This window comes from Pinus tabuliformis, chromosome 4_2 (assembly GCF_031772625.1).
Source record: "Pinus tabuliformis cultivar Carrire ecotype Pingquan chromosome 4_2, CPIR1, whole genome shotgun sequence".
NCBI lineage: Eukaryota > Viridiplantae > Streptophyta > Pinopsida > Pinales > Pinaceae > Pinus > Pinus tabuliformis.
The window spans coordinates 866,133,431-866,146,979 of NC_142304.1; the positions used below are offsets into that span (position 1 = coordinate 866,133,431).

Here is a 13,549-nt window from a genome sequence, read left to right on the forward strand (position 1 = left end):
GTATTGCCTCACTCCAAAATCATCGTACTTGGTAAGGGAGTTGTGAGGTATTATATTATAAATAGAGTAACAACAATGGTGAATTCAAAGAACTACCATCCAACAAGTTCTCAACAAGAAAGAGACTAACTAATATCCACTAGCAAGACTAATTTGAAATAAAAAATCAAATCAAGCATTTCAATCCTAATTGTAACTTGCAAACATGAAAAATACAATTACTTTAAGCATGTGATATCACTGCAATACCAATTTGAAATAGCCTACACAGCACATGCAGAACAATCTAAGAGCCTATGGACTTGTAACTAAATATTGTGAAACATTGTTTCAATTTAACATTAATGGATTTTCTCAAAAAAAAATCTCACCAAATTCATATTCTTATTTGTTTCTTGCAACTTCTCTCTGTGTTCCAATATTTGAATGTTTTCCAAGAAAATTCAATCAATCGTAAATACAGGAAACTCATTGATAATTAAAATTCCATGATTCAATAAAACATGGACATTGAGGTCTGAACCAGGGGGGAAGGTGCAATATTTGACCCTTTGTACTCCTAATTGAAAGTTGTTGGTGGTTGCACTCTACAACAAGAGGAAACCAAAAAGAAATATAAAAATTAGAAGTCAATAGACCAGAGGCTGACATCCAAACTACAATATATGCAATAAGAAATTGATCACTTCCACATGCCTCTGACCCTTGCAGCCCTATGGATGGTGAACATCGATGATGGTGGTATCAATAGTTGTTTCCTTCATTGATTCATAGTATGACATCATGAAACTACTATTGAGAAATTACATAGTTATTAACGCACCACATGTTGTCAATCATTGTTACCATGAGAACCCCCATTAATTCCTTTCCTCAACTGAGCATGAATTCCTGCGAACCCAAAGATAATAGAGCTAGTGGTTATGCAGGGAGGTGGCCTAAGCTAAGGGGTAAATTGATTAACTCCAACTAGAGCTAGGTAAGGCATTCAATTTGTTGTGCCTTTTCCCCTGTCTTCCTTATCTTGTATCCTATATCCTTTGTCTGTCTACCCATCCTTGTAAGTTTGGATAAGGTTAGGTGAAAGAATACCCTATCTTGCCGATATGTCCCATTCTGACCTCACTACCTTCATGACTTGTTGCCCTAGATCACACACATCTCAAGCTGCTCTTTCCAACAAAGGCTTTCTTCTATAGATTCCATTCACCTCAAGTTAACTGCAAAATATTGACCATCATGACCTTGCATTCTTGCACAATATTGGAATTTTTTTCATTGGAATTTTTTGTGCCATGAGGAATTTTTTATGATCTTGTCCAAGGTAGGGCTGATTATGACCCCCAAATTGGAATCCAAAAATAGGGTATTGTATGCTTCCCAGTAACGACTTAGGGTCATTTTCTCCAGCTGAATTCCAAAGACCCTCGCTCAGGTAGAATGAAGGGGGTAAAAGATTTACTAGGTAGGTTGGTTGAAGATTACTCTATCTTCTACCTACAATTAAGGATTTGTTTTTAGTGTGAGTTTTTGGACTTTCCACTGCTTGAATCTGGTGGAGAATTTTGAGGTGAAATCTTGATTTGGGTTATTTAAATTGTTTTCTTTTACGGTATATATGGATTCAACACCGTGAAAACTCCCTAGGACACTTTGGTTGTGCAGGGTTACCCATCAAGCTTGTGATCTTAATAAATTCTTGCCAGATTTTAAAGAAATTAGACAGGAAAAACCCTCCAAAAAAGCTTCCAAAAAGTCTTACTAAAGACAACTTGTACGATTAATCGTGTTCCTATATTTTTATCATGGATTTTTTTAATGCTTGTGAGGCAAACATGATCTAAGGTGAGTAGTAGGTATTTTAGTGAAAAATGATATACCTGTGTTCCTGAAGTTGGTTCGAATTTGAATGGTATAGCCCCATATCCAATGGGTGATAGCCCAACTCCTAGTAATGGTCAGTAGTAATGGGGTAATTTCTCATCCTCTCCACTGAGATAACGCTATATTGGAAAGCTAAAATGAAGTTTTGAAGTCAATAGGGTATTTCCCTTTATTTATATTATTATGTTCCCACAAAGACAATAAATATTTGATTAAAATAAATTAGAAATAGTAGGATGCCACAAAGACAATAAATATTTAATTAAAATAAATCAGAAATAGAAAAAGGTAAATTGAGACGAAATTGATATTTATTGTCAAACTAACATCTTAAAAGCCCTTTTTGTCTAGTACGTTATTTTTTCAGATAGAAGAATGCATGCTACTTCAAATTAGAATTAACCAATCTGGAGTATCACTAAGTTTGAAAAGCCACAAGCAATTGAGCTAAGGTGGGCCATTAAAACTGGGAGTTTAGGGATAAAAAGCATAAACTAATTTGCTAGGGATGCAGAGAGGGTAGGATATTTTTGTTGAAACTAGATTAGAAATCATGAATTTCAATAGTTTTAATTAGAGAATTTTCTCCACAACAATTTTTTGTTGATCAACGCTCTGCTTGAACCGAACTGGTCGTGGAACCGATTTATGAGACATGTCATTAATTTTAAAACCAAACAATCTAAACATTGATATACAATCATACATACTTGCATTTGGAGAGGATGTGGCATCCTGAGATTGAAATTGGGGGGTTTCCACTCCATAAGTAGTGCATTGATTATTTAGTGGTATATCCTCCAAATCATCCACCTCAGCCTTAGCCTCGGTGTCCATCATATCTACTTATGAAGAAAGCCTATCCAGGCCAATGCAACATCTTCGTACATCGCCTCTAATACACTCTCGCTCTCCATATCCTCCTCCTTAGGATCAATGGAGATAATGAAGCTTGCAAGCATAGGAAAATACTTAAACCACAGGGGTTTAAGTAGCAGAGTTTCTTTTATTTAACAATTTCCATGGAGCATTGCATCTAAAGTGTATTCCAATTGAAAACCCTAGCAGACAGACTTGAAATAAACTCTAGTAGACAAACTCATGATATATATAAACCCTTACTAGACATCCATGGCTAGAATAAACATTCCAATTCAATGCTTGGAGGCTAGATGAATGTTTCTGCACAAAATCCTAGCATTGACCTCGTTGAATTTCTCCATCTACTCCTGCAAAACTGAATTTTGGGCATCCTTCTTAGCATCACATTTTCATCTACCCAAGGCACTAGAAATCATTGTCGTAGATGTACTCAAGGTGAAAACCCTTTTCCTCATCGTAAAGCATCATATGGTTGTGCCATTGACATATGTAGTAGCCAGATTTTGTCTTCTCCATAGTGGAAACACATGTGTGATGTCCCCCAACCTCAATCACATTGCAAGAATTGGGCTTCAATTCATCCCCTTTGCCACTTAAAATCATGGAAACAATCTTATGTTCGAGCTTTGTGGTCTCCTTGGAAATCTTTGACAACTTGCACTCATTTTCGATGACTTTATCATAGATATCAACCATGAGGGCATCAATGTTGAAATATGGAGGTCGAATCCCCAATCTCTCCATCATTATGCTTAGCTTCGATACATCGAGGGTGGATCCCCAATATTTCCATCACACTACTCAGCCTAGATACATCGAGATGAGATTTAGGGCTCAATTTCCACATATCTCCTCCTCCATATGCAAAGTTCACACAAAAAGCCAAGCCACATAGTGTATAGAGGTTTAGTTATGTGTGCAAGACCATTTTACTTTAAAATAATTAAAAATATCAAAATAAAATAATTGAATAGGAATAAATAGTTAAGATGAAATCATAATTTTAATACAAAATGATTATTTCATATTAAACAAATGTCTTAAATACTCTCTTCATGTAGTAGTGACATTTGTGTTCTTGTGGCAAAAGATGACACCTACACTAGAGGATGTAGACTAGATCATGGGTATCCCTATATATGGTGCCATCATAGAGACTCAGATATTTGATCGAGAAAAACAACTTTCATGTGAATTGGAGGTAATCTATTAGATCTATCTGTTAGGTTCCTATGGCAATAGGTTTCATTTTTCATGATTGACTATGGAAGTGCCAAATATGTTCATCCTTGCATGCTGCAAAAGTTCCATATTTTGTAGAACAAAAGAAGAAGATTAAAAAATGAAAAGAGGGTATGCCCTAAAAGAAAAATCAAAGGGCAAGAAAAATCAATTGGTTAGAAAAAATAATAGAAATGAACCCCAAAGAAAGACCAAGAAAGTGGCCAGTCAAAATGCCACTGCTATCTTATTTGCAAGTTCACAATGTGCAAATATTGTTGTTTATCACACTTGATGGATGACCCAACAGTTCAATCTGGACCATTCCATGTTTAAATTGCTTGTTGTAGAATAGAGAATGAATATCTGTCCAAATAGTTCAAGCTTGGCATATGAGTAGATAGGTAGAGAAATTAAGGAGCCCAACTGCTTAATCTGGGCCCTTGGAAGAGAAAAGGGTAGATCTAGATAGGAGGGTAGTCAAAAGAAAAGAGGACAATCAGGGTTTGCAAGTTCAAATGCACCCAATCAAAAAGAAGAAAAAAAATGTTAAGTGTATTAGGCTAGGCAGGTAGTTTGAGGTTGCAGAAGCAAGGTTATGATTACTTTTTGTCTTGTCAAGAAAGACTCATATCATCAGTGACATAAACACTAAGGCAATTGTTGGACTGTAGAACAATGGAAGAATGACTAATTTCCCTTTCATTCCCCATAAACCATTTACTAACATCCCCTCAAGGAGCTTGAGATCTGCCCAAAGGTCCTGTTTCACTTCATTTCATGATAAATGCTTAGTTGAATCTTGACTCCACTTAGTGGAAAGAAGCCACATTTCTTGTGTACAAATCATTTCAAACTCCTTTCATTTCCCTATGCCTAAGTCTCATTCCACATACTTAGCATTCACCCATATAATTTCAATTCACAAGGTCATATTAACCTCTAATTCTATTATATATCTCCCTTAATCATTTCCCTATCCCTATAGTACAAAAAATATATAAAAAACCCCAAAAAAGTGTAAATATCCCCACCCCTTGGCACTATAGCCATATAACCTAAAGTTCGGGGAAATGCTAAGTTCATTTGGGGCTTGTATTAACCCCTCCGCGTCTATTTGCCTAGGATTAATCTAACATTCGGTTAGGTTAATAACTATGATAACCCCCCCTCCTCAATCATTTTATAACCCCACACACATATCTTTGTTTGGGATTGGTTTAATATATGGTTGAACCAATAACCATGCCCACCCTGTATATACCATATAAACCTGTATAACCAAAGTTTTTACCCCCCACCATATTAATAAATATTATAATGTTTCGCGGGTCCCGCGCCTGAAGTTGCTCGCAGCTTACAACCTCCCGACCGCCGTCCGATTCACAGCTCTTAATCCAACGGTGGGCGGCCATATCGGGCGCTCCGATCTGCCAGAGATTAGCATCCGGGGGATGGGCGGTATTGCTGCCGTACCCCCGCCACGCGTCAATCGCCCGGCGTGATTGGAGGCCCCCTCTGCAATACCGCCCGGGGCCAAGAGCGGTGCGGGAGAAACCGAAAACCGCCCGCCACCTGCCCCCTGACGTCAGCTCCCCGTCACCTATGACGTCACGTCCGCGTCGGCCCGCCGCTGCCCTGTACCGTTGCCACATCACCCGCTCACGTCACCACCCCGCCAACGTGTCATCTGCCACGTCACTATCCTCATCAGCTTCCACGTCACCGTCCCGTACCCGCTACGCGCCAAAATACGTCATGCTGACGTCATCCCCGAAAAGCGCCAAAAGCGCCAAAATGTCCAAATTTTGTTAAAAAAGCGTGAAAATGACCGTTTTGTTTCTATTCTATTGGTTCACTGCTGGAGCGCCCTACATGCTTTTATGACTAATGTCTTTCCAAAACAAAGCATTATCTATAATACAATATTTTAATGACTTCATTTTAAAAAATCTAGCTTTAGCTCTTGTTAAACCATGAGGATCTTGTAAGTTTAGTAATACAAAAATGATATTTGCATACCAAGGTGAATCAGCGAAAGGTTCACTAATCTGTGGAGTCGCCATCTCTTCATGTTCATCAAGGGCACCAATGAAATTAATATCTAGGGCCTGACAGTTCGTTTCAACCATGACTTTGGCTAAACCTTGGCCTTTGATGAGTTTAGTGGGCTTTATCTCTATGTCATATTCCAATATAGTGGCAATCCATTTGCCTCTCTTCCCTTCAGGCCCATTTTGTGTCAAAATGTCCTTAACTACAGAGTTTGGAACATAATAAATAATGTGAGGATAAAGAATATAAACTTTGAAATATTTGATGGCCTTTACTAAAGCTAATGCTTGTTTTTCCATAATATTGTATTTAAGTGTGGCATATCTTAAGGATTTACTAAAAATTTCAATTGGTTGTTCATATCCTTGGTTGTTCTTTTGCAATAAGACTGTTTCAATGGTGTGTTCTAAAGCAAAAGAAAAAATAATAAAATCTTTCTGAAAATCAGGACTTATAAGGACTGGAGACTTGGTTAGGGCTTCCTTGATAGCTTCAAAGGATTGTTTGGCCTTCACTATCCATTTAAGTGTTGAGTCCTTTTTTAGCATGTTATTTAATTCCCTAATTAATTATGCTAAATTCAAGATGAATCTCCTAAGAAAATTGATCTTACCTAGAAATGACTGTAACTCTCTAATGTTTCTAGGATGGGAAATAGTCAAAATGGCCTCTATTCTAGTAGGATCTATCCTAATTCCATCTTTAGATATGATGTGTCCCAACAACTTTCCCTCCTCTAGACCAAAGAGTGTCTTTTTGGGGTTTAAAGGAATCCCATATTTTCTACATTTGATGAATACTCTTCTCAGGTGATCTATGTGTTCATTGTCAGATTTGGAAAAGATAGTAATGTCATCTTGGTATACTACTAAGAAGTCATGGATCTCCTTGGAAAAATCTATATCCATATCTCTTTGAAATGTGGCTCCTGTGTTCATTAATCCAAAAGGCATCTTCAAATACATTAAGATACCCCAAGGAGTAGTAAATGTAGTTTTGGCTTGGTCTTCTGGGTGAACCAAGATCTGGTTATAACCAGAAAACCCATCAAGTAAAGAGATTCTAGATGATCCTACTACCCTCTGAAAAATATGATCCATATTTGGTAGAGGATAATTGTCTTTTAATGAGACATTGTTTAAATTTCTGAAATCTACACAAAGTCTGATTTCTCCAGTCTTTTTCCTAGTGGTGACTAAGTTTGAAATCCAATCTGAGTATCTAATGGGAGCTATAATCTGGGCATCAAACATTCTTTTAACTTCTTTCTCAATGGATTGCATAAGAACCGGATTTATTCTCCTAAGTTTCTGTTTGAAAGGTTTGTGACCCTCTTTGAGAGGTATTTTGTGTTGAATTATGCTAGTGTCATAAGACTTCAAGTCTTCATAACTCCAGGCAAAAACATCCTTGAACTCTTTAAACAGGTTTATGTATTTTACCTTTTCCTCTGGAGGTAAGGCTTTTGATATCTTAATGAGTTTTGGTTTATCCTCAGTTCTTATGTTACACTCCTCTATGTCCGCTCTTAGGGGTTCCATTTTCGACTTTCTAGCTACATCGTTAGAGTCAAATAAGTCTTCTAAGGGGACTAATACCTTAGGAAAAAAATTGTTTTTAAGATTAAGAATATCAAGATCATCATTGATTATTTCATCTATTTCTAAATTTTCTAAGTTATCTACTTCTAATCTAGTGAATTTAGTAGGTTTACCTATTTCTAAAATATTTACATATATGTCACTATCTTCACTATCTATGTTATTTTCTATTGTACAATCTGTATCTATTTTACAATTCTGAAAATATCCTTCTGCATTCATGAGATCATAAATCTGGGAATCTTGGAAGAAAATCTACCAATACTTCAAGTTGTCTTGTATGACAGGCCTATGTCTTACTTCTACAATGTACTGATGGTTAGGTTGAAAGGGAAATTTATAGGTACTAGAAAAAGTGGCAAGACTGTGAGCCTGCATATTTTGTTTTCTAGGAATGACAGTAAAGTTTGTTTCCAGAAGGTCCTTAATCAAATCTAGGACAGTCTCCCTATATTGACTAAGTATAGTATTGTTTACAGAGTATTTACCATTAATCTGTTTAATAATCAGTTCTGAGTCTCCAAGTATGGAAATTATTTTGGCTCCAAGTCTTCTGATGATCTAGAACCCTAAAATTAAGGCTTCATATTCGGCCATTTTATTGGTACACTTGAAGCTTAATTTGAATGCATGTCCCTCAGAATGATTATTCTCCATATTATGGATCCATATTCCTGCACCAACCCCTAACCTATTCACAAACCCATCAAATTCTAGATGCCATAGAGACTCATGAAAGATGTTCTCACTATCAGTTGTTTTGTATTTCAGTTCCTTAGCTGTGATTTGATGATTGTCAGTTATGTTTTGGTTATTGTCATGTTCTGAATTGTATAAGATAAAGGAGTCCATATCAAAATACATGGAGTATATGGGAAATTTTTGTGGTATTTCAGCACTACTTACAATATATTTCTGTTATATACCTAGGGGGGATAACATGGGGTACAAAGGGAGGTAGCCAAGGGAATAATATAATAATGGGATGGGTCATAGTAATAAATAAGGTGGTTAACCCATATCATGTAAGGGAGCACAAGTAGTTAGTAATAATGTAATGGGCCCATGGTATTAGATAGATGGTATTGAGGGAACCATGGTAATGACCCATGGTGTTATATGTATGAGGCCTATAAAGAGGCTAGAGACTCCACATTGAGGGATGTCAAGGATTATTGTATGAATAGGCATATGGCTTGTGGAGTGTTCTCCTTCCTTAAGGAGTGAATATATGGTGTTGCCCTACCTTAAGGGTTTGATCAATAAAGTGAATCATTTCTATCTATATTCAGATCTTGTTATTTCTTGGGTTTATTTGCATTGTCTTATATTTTCATATCAGATCTATAACAAGTGGTATCAGAGCTACACCAAGTGGTATCAGAGCACTTTCTTGGGCAAAAGTGGAGTTTTTTTTTAATTTTTTGCAGGAATTTTCTGGGGTGGCAAGTTTGCAGATCAGATCTGTACATTTTGGGGAAAAATCTAAAAAATATAATTGCAGATCTAGATTCTTTGTGAAAAAATACTCGATTTCAAAAAAAAAAATCGACAGAATCGGAGTCTGGATGAGGGAGATATCGGTGATCTAAAAATCAGTGGTGTTGTAGACAATTTCTTGGGGCAGCGAGTTTGTGGCACAGATCTGGATGTTCTAGTGAAAAATTTGCAAAATCTAATTGTATATCTAGATTCTTTGTGAAAAAATAACCGATTTCAAAAAAAAAATCGGCTGAATCGGAGTCTGGATGAGGGAGATATCGCTGATCTAAAACTCAGTGGTGTTGCAGACAATTTTTTGGGCAGCGAGTTTGCAGCGCAGATCTGGATGTTCTGGTGCAAAATTTGCAAAATCTAATTGCAGATCTGTATTCTTTGTGAAAAAATATTCGATTTCAAAAAAAAAAAGGGCCGAATCAGAGTCCGGATGAAGGAGATATCGCTGATCTAAAAATCAGTGGTGTTGTAGACAATTTTTCGAGGCCGCGAGTTTGTGGCGTAGATCTGGACGTCTTGATGCAAGATCTACAAAATCTAATTGCCGATATGGATTCTTTGTGAAAAAATACCCGATTTCAAAAAACAAATCAGTTGAATCGGAGTCCGGATAAGGGAGGTATCGCTGATTTAAAATCAACTATTTGTTAGTAATTTTTTGTGACGGTGGGACAATTGCAGCGTGGATCGGCAATTCCAGTGCCTCGATCGGGATTTCTATCACATGGGAAGATGCAGAATCGTTGTTCCATTTCCGAAAATAGCTCATAATATGGATTCTGAGCAATATTGACGGAATTGTGGCCATTTTAAAGTTTCACCAAGTAAGTGAATTTTTTTCAAAACCCTCTTCATGGCGGTTCTATGTTTTACAGGGAAAGATAATGGTCCTACTATTGAAGAATACATAGAGAAAACTAAGTCAGTATGGGCAAAAAATTGGAAGGATTCAGTGTGGCTTAATTTCAGAGATGAGGCTCATAAATGGTATTTCTCACTTGACGACAAGCAGTTGTCCAAACTTTCAGATGCAGAATTTGAAAGAGTCCTTTTAGACAAATGGTCTTGGACTAGAAAAAAGGAGAATGAGACACGTAAGGGGTTATTTTCTATGGGTGTCTCCTTATTGCAAGTTCATGGATTGATTCAGAAGGAGAAAATCGTTGTATCTATAAATCCTAGTTGCAAGCATAATTTTATGAATGTTAATTTGGCAAAAAAATTGCAAGTTCTAGCAAAACACATTGAAAACACACAGGTGGATGATGAGGATGTTCAAGTGTATAAGGATTTGAAGATTTCTATGGATAAGTATGTGTTGCATGGTGATTTTTATACTTCAAAGATGGATAATATGGATGTTGTTTTGGGATATCCTTGGATGGAATGTGTGGGTACTATCAATATTAATGTGCAGAAGAAATTTCTGAAGCTCTGGTATAAAAAGAAGAAAATTACATTACAGGATATTTCCATCAATAAACAGGTAGAGTCCATTAAGTTTGATGCAGAAGATGTTCCAAGGACTAACATATCAGATGATGAGCCATTGATGATCGACAATCAAACACAAATAGAGTCTGAAGCAGAAAACGATACAGGTGCTGATACATCAGATGAGGGCTCAGTGGTTGAAGTAATATTGGAAGATAAGACACCACAGCAAGGTGAATTAAATAAAAAGACACCGTGGGTTAAAACTTCAACATATCATCACCCACATCACCCCACAAGAAAACAACCAACAAAATGGAAACCAATTAGCGACAAGGACAACAACCCTCGCATGATAGATAGAGAGGAGCGAAGATCCACCTACTACACATCAACACAGAAGAGCTGTCACGGTCAACTTCCGTCTCAAGCGAGCGAGGCACCAGCGAGATCGAGGGTTCACCTTTCTCTTGGATGGCTAGAGGCACGTGCATGGTACCAGTGGACTACTCTTTTGAGTAGCTCTTATTATTTGTGTTCTTCTCATGTTTCGGGGATGAAACATGTTAAGGGGGGTGGAATGTTATATACCTAGGGGGGATAACATGGGGTACAAAGGGAGGTACCCAAGGGAATAATATAATAATGGGATGGGCCATAGTAATAAATAAGGTGGTTAACCCATATCATGTAAGGGACCACACGTAGTTAGTAATAATGTAATGGGCCCATGGTATTAGATAGATGATATTGAGGGAACCATGGTAATGACCCATGGTATTATATGTATGAGGCCTATAAAGAGGCTAGAGACTCCACATTGAGGGATGTCAAGGATTATTGTATGAATATGCATATGGCTTGTGGAGTGTTCTCCTTCCTTAAGGAGTGAATATATGGTGTTGCCCTACCTTAAGGGTCTGATCAATAAAGTGAATCATTCCTATCTATATTCATATCTTGTTATTTCTTGGGTTTATTTGCATTGTCTTATATTTTCATATCAGATCTATAATAGACAACCCATAAGAATGATTCTATTATGGCACTAGATCCGCATTGTGCTTGTCTGCGGCCAGCATTGTCATATCTTTTTTATGAGAAAATCACTCTGACATAGCTACTGAGCATGGGAATGGTCGACTCAGGACATGATTTTAGTTCCTTTATATATATGTGTTGTATCAGGTTTATCGTACTACCCAAAGCTCCAATCCTCTCTCTCTTTTTGTCAAAGAAGAAAAATAGCAATTAAGTAAAGCATTTCAGCCATCGTCGCAGCCTCTAATCTCACACTTTTGGGGCATTTGTTATACAACAGAATGACCTCCTCATCAACCCAGAGGGGAAATACATGATGGTTGAAGCAATGACCAAGTTCACAAGCCTTGCCTCCACACTAACGCTGCCTATACACTGACAACATGCTTTATAAAGCTTTTCTGCAAGCCTAAGAGAGTGTTAGTGACCCCAACAACTCTACTTGTTAGTTCGGGGATAGCGTTAGTGAACCCTAATGAGGATCTAAAGGTCAAAGGAGCGAATTAACTAAGAAATATCTCTACATTCTCTCCTAAATCTACTCAGAAAAGAAAGGAAACATTAAAGTTCGACCTATTTGAGGGATTTCTAATCCTAATGAAGAAGGCAAATTGGAAAGATCTCAAAAGAATGGCAACATCATTGCTTTTACGTAAGGAAACTCACGGAGAAATTTGGCAACCCTAACGTTGAATGATACATAAGGAGAGCTAGGGCTATTGTGATAGAGGTAAAATCATTTGAAAGGATAGCTTGCTTGATTGTCGAGCACAGTCTGAGACCTAAGCATAAGAAGTTGGTAAGAAGGGAGGGAGAGAGAGGAGCTGGAGGGGTACAGGAAGGTTGATGCAGTCGATGGTTGTAATCACTCTTCCGACATTAATATAGAACTGCAGTTGTACTGTCCACTCCGTGTTGTTGGTACTATAATTCATTTATTTTTTTGTTCAATTCCTTTTAGCATGAGTAGCTTAGTTATGTGTAACTAGATGTCTTTTGTATATTCTTGCATTAATTTTCAAGGTTTTATGCTGTGATTATGCTTGTCTTCTATGTGTGGGACTTGATTTGGAGCTGGCTCAAGGGAATTCCACCTAGCTGCATTGTTCTCTCCAGCAAATCTACATGGAGACTCGAGGTAATGAATCTGTTTTTATTTGATAGTTAGTTATTGAGTATGGACATGCTTGTATCTTTGTGACAGTTGCAGATAATCTTACAGTCTGCCAAGGGTCTCGGCAAGGCCCTTGAGGATTTCTTCATTCTCCATACACTGTGCATTTAATTTTATAGCATAGAGTAAAGCTAATGTTTTAGACAAGTTCAAGGTGTGTTTATAATTTTAATTTGTGGGAATTTCATTATGTTTCCATTGATAGGAGCATAGTTAGTTTGCGTGTTTACCTAGAAGTATCTTGATGAATAATACATGTTAATTCTCCAAAATGATAGTACATTTTGTTTTGATGTACTTTCCAATCATCTGTATATGATTACACTATACCTTTTTTTGTCTTCTCCTTCCATTAAGGATTTTGTTTCTAGAGTGAAAAAATCCATTCCCATAAAAGTTGGTACATTTTGTTTTGATGCGCTCTTGAGTCACTTTATATATGATGCACATGCTTTTTTTTTCTATTCTTTCTTCATTGCACATTTTGTTTAGTATAAAAAATACAAATCGTATTACTTTAGGGTGCATTCTAAGCATAATAGATGACAATAGATGCTTCCTAATTTTTCATGACTAGAGGCCGCTCTTTACATTCCTATAGATATTTTCTTTTGTACCAAGAAGTATGGTTTCGAGTGTAGAAATTTATATAGCATACTATCTGTGAGTCAATTTTAAGGCTTGGATAGATGGAAACATAATTTTTCTCATTGTAGTTCCTTATGGCTTTGAGAAAATGCTTCTATTTTGAACTTGTTTT

General features: G+C 36.9%; 1 pseudogene; it reads right to left on the reverse strand.

Moving 5' to 3' along the window:
* Window positions 1-3,038: 3,038 nt before the first annotated feature.
* LOC149172407 (uncharacterized) lies at window positions 3,039-3,613 on the reverse strand (annotated as a pseudogene).
* Window positions 3,614-13,549: the final 9,936 nt, after the last annotated feature.